Raw genomic sequence first — 9795 nt, forward strand, 5'->3', positions numbered from 1 at the left:
GCATACATAGGGGTGACATAGGGTGGCAGAATAGTGAGGGCGGCCCCCCAGTGCAATAGAAGTTAAAAATACTGATATTTTAAAGATGTTTTCAGGCATCCAAATAATTAAATGAGAGATCTTATTCAAAGTGTCAGATGGCATGAATATTTAACTGAAGTTATCTATAGTATCTTACTGTGCATAAACTAGTGGTTAAACCAGGGGTGCCCAAACTCCTGGAGGGCCACGGTCCTGCATCGTTTAGCAACTTCCTTCAACACACCTGCTTGAATGTTTTTGTAGACATAGAAAGAGCTTGATTAGATGGTTCAGGTGTGTTTAATTGGGGTTGGAACTGAAATATGTAGGACACTGGCCCTCCAGGGCCGTGTTTGGGCACCCCTGGGATAAACAGATCATAGTTCATAGTGATTACGGATCACACTCATGGTTCAGATCGCATTTTGGTTTTGGGAACAGATGGGATGATTTTTACATCAGCTAAAATAAATAAATAAATAAATAAATAAAATTAGAAAAATGTTTTTCCCAAAAAATTCACAAATAAAAATAATAATATTATATAAATAAATAAATAAATATATACATATATATATATATATATAAATGTCACCTTAAGCGTCTTGAAATATATCTAGTCAAATATTATTTACTGTCATCATGGCAAAGATAAAATAAATCAGTTATTAGAATGAGTTATTAAATATGATGTTTGGGGGGGGGGGGCTAATAATTCTGACTTCAACTATATACTATATATAGTTGAAGTCAGAATTATTCAATTCAATTCAATTCACCTTTATTTGTATAGCGCTTATACAATGTAGATTGTGTCAAAGCAGCTTCACATAAAAGGTCACAGTAAATAGGAACAGTGTAGTTCAGTTTGTAGTGTTTAAGTTCAGTTCAGTTTAGCTCAGTTCAGTGTGGATTAATAATCACTACTGAGAGTCCAAATATTGAAGGGCAAATCCAACGATGCGCAGCTTTATAGATCCTAACCATGCAAGCCAGTGGCGACAGCGGAGAGGGAAAAAAAACTTCACTAATGGCGGAAGTGAAGAAAAAAAACTTGAGAGAAACCAGGCTCAGTTGGGCACGATCATTTTAATTTCTCCGCTGGCCTCAGCGAAGACTCGTCTGTCTCACAATTATTAGACCCCCTCTAAACATATTTTAATAACTCATTTCTAATAACTGATTTATTTTATCTAGATATTTTTCAAGATGCTTAAGGTGACATTTAAAGGCTTAACTAGGCAGGTTAGGGTAATTAGGCAAGTTATTGTATAACCATGGTTTGTTCTGTGGACTATCGAAAAAATAAAGCTTAAAGGGACTAATAGGATTGACCTTAAAATGGTGTTTAAAAAATTAAGACTTTCTCCAGAAGAAAAACTATTATCAGACATACTGTGAAAATGTCCTTACTCTGTTAAACATAATTTGGGAAATATTAAAAAAATAAATAAATGAATCAAAGGAGGGCTAATAATTCTGACTTCAACTGTATATAATTTCCAAAATAATTACAATTCTTGAAAAGAGCACTTAACTTTAACAAACATAACCAATATTTTTAATAAAACCTGCTGAATAAATGTTAATATTAAAGACATGCAAATAATTGGGATGTGTTAAATATTTGTTTACATTTGTATAAATATACTAATGACAACAACAACAACCAGAGATATTATTATTTGCCCAATCCACAAATGCCCCCCCCCAACCCCTGGTCTTCACTATCATCCACGACACCAAACACCCACCACACAACCCCCCCCCCATCTTTTTGCATTGCGATTATTACATTTTTGCACCAAAATACTGTTAGACTTCCCTGAAAACTGTCAAATAGAGCTGTTCAAACCATCTTATGAAACTGTATTCATATTACAATATTTATCGCTGAAAAATAAAATATTGCAATAGAATTATTTTCCAATATCGTGCAGCCCTAATGAGGATTATACAATTGTGGGTGGTTTTCTAGCATTATAGGCTTGTTGTTTAAACACACAGTGTTGACAATATTCAAATATCACATAAAAAAGTACATTTTGCAGAACAGAACTCTAGCTTCTCACGTTTTACCCAAGAGAAATGTCCCTTTTTATCCAGCCTCTGAACATTATTTTTAACCACAGGAACTAACATAAGTTGCAGTAGGATATGATGCAACACCAAAAATTTTGTAAGTCGTCAAGAACGGCTCAATCACAAAGAAGCCATGGCAGTAGTCTATTAACTGACTAAAGCAATGCTCAAATCCAGTTTCTTTTACATTAGTGAGGTATTTTTTTTAGATGACTTACTAAAGAAGCTTCAGTTCTTGACATGTTTTGTATAAGGACAACAATTTCCAGTTCATTATAAGTGACTAAAATGCTGTATTTTGCATGCAAACACAGTGAGTGTAAAGAAGCTTTCAGTCTTGCATCATATCCGAACATCACAGAACATGACAAAATTCTAGTGACAAGCAATTTGTCGGTCCACACAAGACACGGCATGAAAGAAACATTTAAACATCAGAGCCATTCATATGCGCAGAAAAAAGCACTGCACTACCAACCAAACCGCTTGGTGATTTCCAAAAATCTAATTCATTTTTATTAAACTATTAGAATTATATTACATCCATAACCTCCAGAGGATAAAAAAAGAAGTTACAATAAAAAAAATGCTATTTTTTATTTTCATTGGATTGCGACCCCTGGGTGTTTACGTTATATTAAAGGTTCAGGACACCCTTTTAATTTTAACAGATTTGTGTGTGTTAAGCATCAGTTAAGACAACATTGACACCCGTTAGCTTTAATTGTGAGGAAAACTGGATAATTTTGAGCTTGTCAGCTTCCGGGTTTAAAATAATTTTGGGGGCGGGATCAAAATCATGACGTAGCGCCGATCTGCTAGTGGAGTGATGACGCTAGTGGAGTGAATTCATCTTTATTTCTATAGCGCTTTTACAATGTGGATTGTGTCAAAGCAACAGAGAAGTTCTAGTAATTGAAACTGTCAGTCCAGTTTTCAGAGTTTTTTTCACTTCTGAAAGTCCGAACACTGAAGTTCACATCCATCAATGCGCAGAGATATAACCTTAGAGGATAATGAGGGTCACGAATCATTGGCATTGTTATTTTAGGGGTTGCGGGTTGAAAAGTTTGGGAACCCCTTTTATAGACTGAAGAAGTTTCTGCATGACAACACTGTTTTCACAAAATCCTTTTTTGTAGTAAACAGTATAGACATTTTGTGGATGTAAACAAAAACAATGGTCCTGGTGTTCAGGCCTTTATTTTGTCTTTATTCTGGTCTTTATTTGTTACACAGCGGATGCCCTTACAGCTGCAACCCAGTACTGGGAATGTCCACATATTTTATCAATCAATCATTCATTTTCCTTCGGCTTAGTCGCTTCTTTATCAGGGGTCGCCACAGTGGAAGGAACCACCAACTATTCCAGCATATGTTTTACACAACTGATGCCCTTCCAGCTGCAACCCAATACTGGGAATGTACATATACTTTCATCATTCAATCATTCGTTTTCCTTCGGCTTGGTCCCTTATATATCAGGGGTCACCACAGTGGAATGAACTGCCAACTATTCCAGCATATGTTTTACACAGCGGATGCCCTTACAGCTGCAACCCAGTACTGGAAATGTCCACATATTTTTATCAATCAATCATTCATTTCCTTCGGCTTAGTTGCTTCTTTATCAGGGGTCGCCACAGTGGAATGAACCGCCAACTATTCCACCATATGTTTTAGACAGCGGATGCCCTTCCAGCTGAACCGCAATACTGGGAATGTATATATATTTTTATAATTCAATCATTAAGTTTCCTTCGGCTTGGCCCCTTATTTATCAGGGGTGACCACAGTGGAATGAACCACCAGCTATTCCAGCATATGTTTCACACAGCGGATGCCCTTCCAGCTGAAACCCAGTACTGGGAATGTACATATTTTTTTTTATCATTCATTCATTAATTTTCCTTTGGCTCAGTCCCTTTGTTCATCAGGGGTCGCCACAGTGGAATGAACCGCCAACTATTCCAGCATATGTTTTATACAGTGGATGCCCTTTCAGCTGCAACCCTTTACTGGGAATGCACATGTGTTTTTATGATTCAAACATTAACTTTCCTTCGGCTTGGTCCCTTATTTATCAGGGGTCGCCACAGTGGAATGAACCACCAACTATTTCAACATATTTTTTACACAGCGGATGCCCTTCCAGCTGCAACCCAGTACTGGGAAACATCCATACACACTCATTCACACACACACTACAGTCAATTTAGTTTATTCAATTCACATATAGCGCATGTGTTTGGACTATGGGGGAAACTGGAGCTCCCGGAGCAAACCCACGCCAACATGGGGAGAACATGCAAACTTCACACAGAAATGCCAACTGACCCAGCCGGGACTGGAACCAGTGATCTTCTTGCAACCTTCACATCAACAGAGAGCGTGAAAAGAAGAGCTCTATGAGTGTTGCAGATCTATAGTAAATACTTCACTACCCATAAACCTTAACTCCAAGGACAGTTGCTGTTGCCATGGAAATAAGAACCCGGTGTGCTGGGTCGTGTCTCTGTACCGCTTATTAGGATTCCAATCACTTTCAAAACAAGGTGTTATTTTCAGGTTTCTTTCATTAAAGTGATAACTGCACTCTGATTTAGATGGTGAGCTGAAATAAAACACATTTTCAGACTCAGACTCAACTTTATTATTCCGTTTAGGGAAACTAAAATTGCAGCCAGGTTCCGTAACACAGGCGGAGTTCCATGTACACATTAACAAAATGTTACCCCACAACATACAATACATCATATTGCAGGTGCATCTCCCTCCCCCCATGGACTCATTTAATGACCTAATGGCCACTATTATAAAAGAATTTCTAACTCTATTTGTCCTGCAAATAGGAACTCTAAAACGACGTCCTGATGGCAGCAGCTAAAACACAAAGAACAACGGGTGATCCGGGGTGCATAGGATACCCTGAGCTCTCTTTAAAGGGCACATAGTTTACCTCTTTTTTATGATTTATTATTAATATTATGGTTCTTCTGAGTGTGCCAGTTTAGGTTCAGTTTAAAACACAATTCAGTTTTTTTTATTATAATGTGTTAAAAAGAGTCATGTTGGGGGCGTGTCCACAGCTCGCTGATTTAGAGGTGTGTTGCTTCACATTTAGATTAGTTTCGGCTTCCCGCCAATGTAACAAGGGGGCGGAGCCATGAGCTCACCCGCTCTGTGTTTGCAACAGAGTCTGACAGGCAGACGGAGAAGGAGAGAGAGGATCACCATTCAGTCGCACATGTACGACTTGGAGACAGACCAAGCAGAGAGTACAAAATCATATGTGTCTTTGTACAGTTTTGCAGCCAACTGTGTGCTAGTTTCAAGTGCCGAGCTTGTACACCGAAACTAATAACCACGCACACTGAATTAACTTTGACTGAGCACCGGATGCGCCGCTCGAAGCCGAGGGAACACGGCACACCAGACACTCTCTGTGGCGCACCAGAAGCATGAAGTGTCCCGAATCGTCGCGCCACGCATTTTTGAATTCTAAACATAGGTTTCTGCAGCGGTCCGCGGCGCCCAGCCATCGACTTTGAGTGTACCCTTGATAGAAACCTATGTTTAGAATTCTAAACGCATGCTAGTTAAGATTCACAGGGAGCTTCTGGGATCGCGCGAAATGCAAATGGCCTGAAGTATAAGGTAGACTTAATAAGAAGTACACATGTTTGCAAACCTACCTAAAGATACAACCAATAATTCCGATTAGAGCGATAATGTGGAGAATATTGCTCTTTTGTTGAGCCCAATGAGCCTTGTATCTAAAATAGAGCTAGCGTGTTTCCTTTAGTGATATCGCTTCGACTCACGCTGAAAATGGCGGACGTGAATTAACAAACTGAGGATATGATGACGCGCCTGTCAATCAATATTGGTGGGCGGGGGGACCGCCTCTCCTACGTCAAGTAGCGGTCGATTTGAAAACAGCTCCCATTGGTCCACGTTTTTTATGTTGTTAAATTGAAAAAAAAAGCACTGGGTGTGCTTATATCACCCCAATATGACAGTCTATACACCATACATGCACATATGTCTGTCCAAACAGCTTGAAAAGTAGATTTTTTTACCACCGGTGCCCTTTTAAACACCAGTATGGTAATTACCGTTGGACCAGTTTGGTTAAAACCAATGATCTTGCCTGCCACCTTCACCAGACTACTCAACCTGTTCTTGTTTGACACACTCAATTACCGTACCAAGCTACAATGCAGAAGAATAAAACGGATTCAATAAATAGTTTACAAAAAAGTGTCAACATAGAGGTACAAACCCGAAACAATCTAAGTTTCCTCAGAAAAAAAAGGCTTTTTCTCAAATCTCAAGCCAAAATCAAAGATGTTAAACTGATCGTTTCTATCAATTTAGTCAAATAGCAGCTCTTTGATACAGTGATAAAGTCCTAAATAAAACAAATATTCATCCATTCATTAATTTTCCTTCAGCTTAGTCCCTTATTTATCAGGTGTCGCCACAGCAGAATGAACCGACAACTATTCCAGCATATGTTTTATGCAGCAGATGCCCTTCCAGCTGCAACCCAGTACTGGGAAACATACACACAGTTTTGTATATTTTCTATTATATTTTGTACATACAGACACAACTGAATTACAATTGATGCCACCCAAACACTCACATTCACACACACACACACACACACACACACACAACACACCACACACACACACACACACACACACTATGGCCAATTAGTTTATTCAATTCACCTACAGTGCATGTCTTTGGACTGTGGGGGAAACCGGAGCACCCTACAGGAAACCTACGCCACATGGAGAGAACATGCAAACTCCACACAGAAATGTCATTTCTAACATGATCTTAAACATTGTCTTTGAACGTGTGTCAGGTTTGGAACAACATGTGAAAGAATAAATAATGTCAGATTGTTATATTGCGCCCATGTTTTTGAAGATAGTTCACCTGAAAAACGCAAATTCGGTCATCAATACTCACCCTTCGATTTGTTCCAAACCTATTTGAGTTTCTTTCCTCTGCTGAACACAGAGGAAGATATTTTGAAGAATGTTACAAACCTGTAACCATGGAATTCCATAGTAGGAAAAAAACACTATAGAAGTCGACGGTTACAGGTTTCAAACATTCTTCAAAATATCTTTGTTTGTGTTCAACAGAATAAAGTAGCTGATAATGGCTTGGAGACACTTGAGAGGCAGTAAATAAAGAGTTTTATTTTGGTTGACCTTCCCTTTAAGACGTGTCTTTTCTACCTTCTGTGCTTTGTATGTAAATACAGAGGAAAAACACAGACAATAGCGCCTCCTCCTGGCCAGAGATAGCAAGACACCATGAATTATCCTCATTCATAGGACATTTATAGAAGTACTTTACCCAAAACCAACCATTATTTCAAACTTCTACATAATAAAATTAGAAATGGTACACAAGAACCAATAGAGAGGTAGAAAGAGCTCGAGAAAGTAATTTCAGCACATTTCTAAACATAATTGTTTTAATAACTCATTTCTAATAACTGATTTCTTTGATCTTTGTCATGATGACAGTAAATAATATTTGACTAGATATTTTTCAAGATACTAGTATTCAGCTTAAAGTGACATTTAACGGCTTAACTAGGTTAATTAGGTAAGTTAGGGTAATTAGGCAAATCACTGTATAACAGTGCTTTGTTCTGCAGTCAACTGAAAACAATATTGAAGGGGGCTAATAATGGTGGTGGTAAAAAAATCAAAACCTGCTTGTATTCTAGCCGAAATAAATCAAATAAGACTTTCTCCAGAAGAAAAAATATTATAGGAAATACTGTGAAAAATTCCTTGCTCTGTTAAACATCACTTGGGAAATATTTTAATAAGAAACAAACAAATTCACATGAGGGGGTATAATTTTGACTTCAACCACATGCAGAAAAACTCAATTTCGCAATATACAATTTTTCAGATATCTTGCAGTCTAGATGGATGGATAGAAACTAAAATTTAAAGCGACAACAAAACAAAACAAAGCCGAAAAAGCTAAGACAAAAAAAAAATGTCTGAGACAATTCCCAGACTTTCAATGTGTGGAACAGCACTTTTACAATACTGCAACACTCTATATAAGTAGAACAGACAGATAGTACATTCATTCATCAATTTTCCTTCGGCTTCATCTGTATTTCAGAGGTCGCCACAGCTGAATGAACCACCAACTATTCCGGCATACGCAGCGGATGCCCTTCCAACTGCAACCCAGTATTGGGAAACGCCCATACACACTCTTTACACACTCGACACTACTCGTATTTAGTTTATCCAATTCACCTATAGTGCATGTGTTTAGACTGTGGGGGAAACCGAAGCAAACCTGGAGGAAACGCACGCAACACGGGGAGAACAGCAAACCTCCACCCAGAAATGCCAACTGGCCCAGCCAGGACTTGAACTAGCGACCTTCTTGACGAGAAGTGACAGTGCTAACCACTGAGCCCAATGCACCACAGACAGTACACATACAATGAAAAAAATCGCTGGATTTACTGGATTTAAGTGGTTGCAAACAACTTATTTGGGCAGTTTAACTTAATTTATTTGTTTAAATTCAGCCCATATAAATTTGCAAGCACTTAAATTAAAGGAAATTTAGTAAATCAATGAATAATTTTTTTCAGCATACAGATATACAGACAGGACTCGGTCAGCGAAAGAAGTGTTTGTTTTGGATTAGTACACATCGGCTGTCATCTCATCAGAGTAAGTGTATAGGGACAAATGCTTAATCTCAGGCCATATAATATCTAAAATGCAACTTAATTCCCAGAATTCTCCAGATCTGATGAGATGGACTCATATAATAGCACCAAATGCATGTTTTAAGCGAGCCAATTCAGAACGTATATATCCAGCGTGGACTTAAGACCCGTATACACACTTTTCAGTTCATTTATGAATTGCATTATGGGATGTGGATCTCTGCTCTGTCGACTTTTGATGTTGAAATTCAACTCTACAGTTTGACAAAGAGACTTTTATTGACATTTTAGTAATATAGAAATCATATAATACGTAAGAAATAATAGATAGAGGGAAATAAGAGTGTAGAATAACAGAAAGCCAGGTTTTTGTACTGTAATATACAACACCAACCCAGACAAATATAGCACTTTAAACTATTAAAAATGTTCATAAAAGTCACTTTTACAAACTCTTCAAGATTAAAGGTTGTTGCAGGAAAGATCAGGGTCCTGTAATGCCATTTTAAAAGCATAAATAATGGAGGAAAATAAAAATAAAACCTGAATCACAAAAAACAAAACAAAAAATTATAATTTACAGATATTTTTTTTACAGTGTAGATCTAGACCAAAATCTAAAAATTCTTAAATCAAGAAGCATTTCTAGGACAAGCAAAACATATTGGCTTTTTAAAAAAAAAATAATGTCAAAATTAAGTGAGTTTTTACTTTAAACAAGCAAAGAATTTATCCAGCATAAACTTAAGACTCGTATACACACTAGTTAGTGTTAGTGTTATTTAATGCTTGGTTAAACATTCTTTCTATCTATCTATCTATCTATCTATCTATCTATCTATCTATCTATCTATCTATCTATCTATCTATCTATCTATCTATCTATCTATCTATCTATCTATCTATCTATCTATCTATCTATCTATCTATCTATCTATCTATCTATC

The sequence above is a fragment of the Danio aesculapii genome, chromosome 18, assembly GCF_903798145.1.
Source record: "Danio aesculapii chromosome 18, fDanAes4.1, whole genome shotgun sequence".
Taxonomy (NCBI): domain Eukaryota; kingdom Metazoa; phylum Chordata; class Actinopteri; order Cypriniformes; family Danionidae; genus Danio; species Danio aesculapii.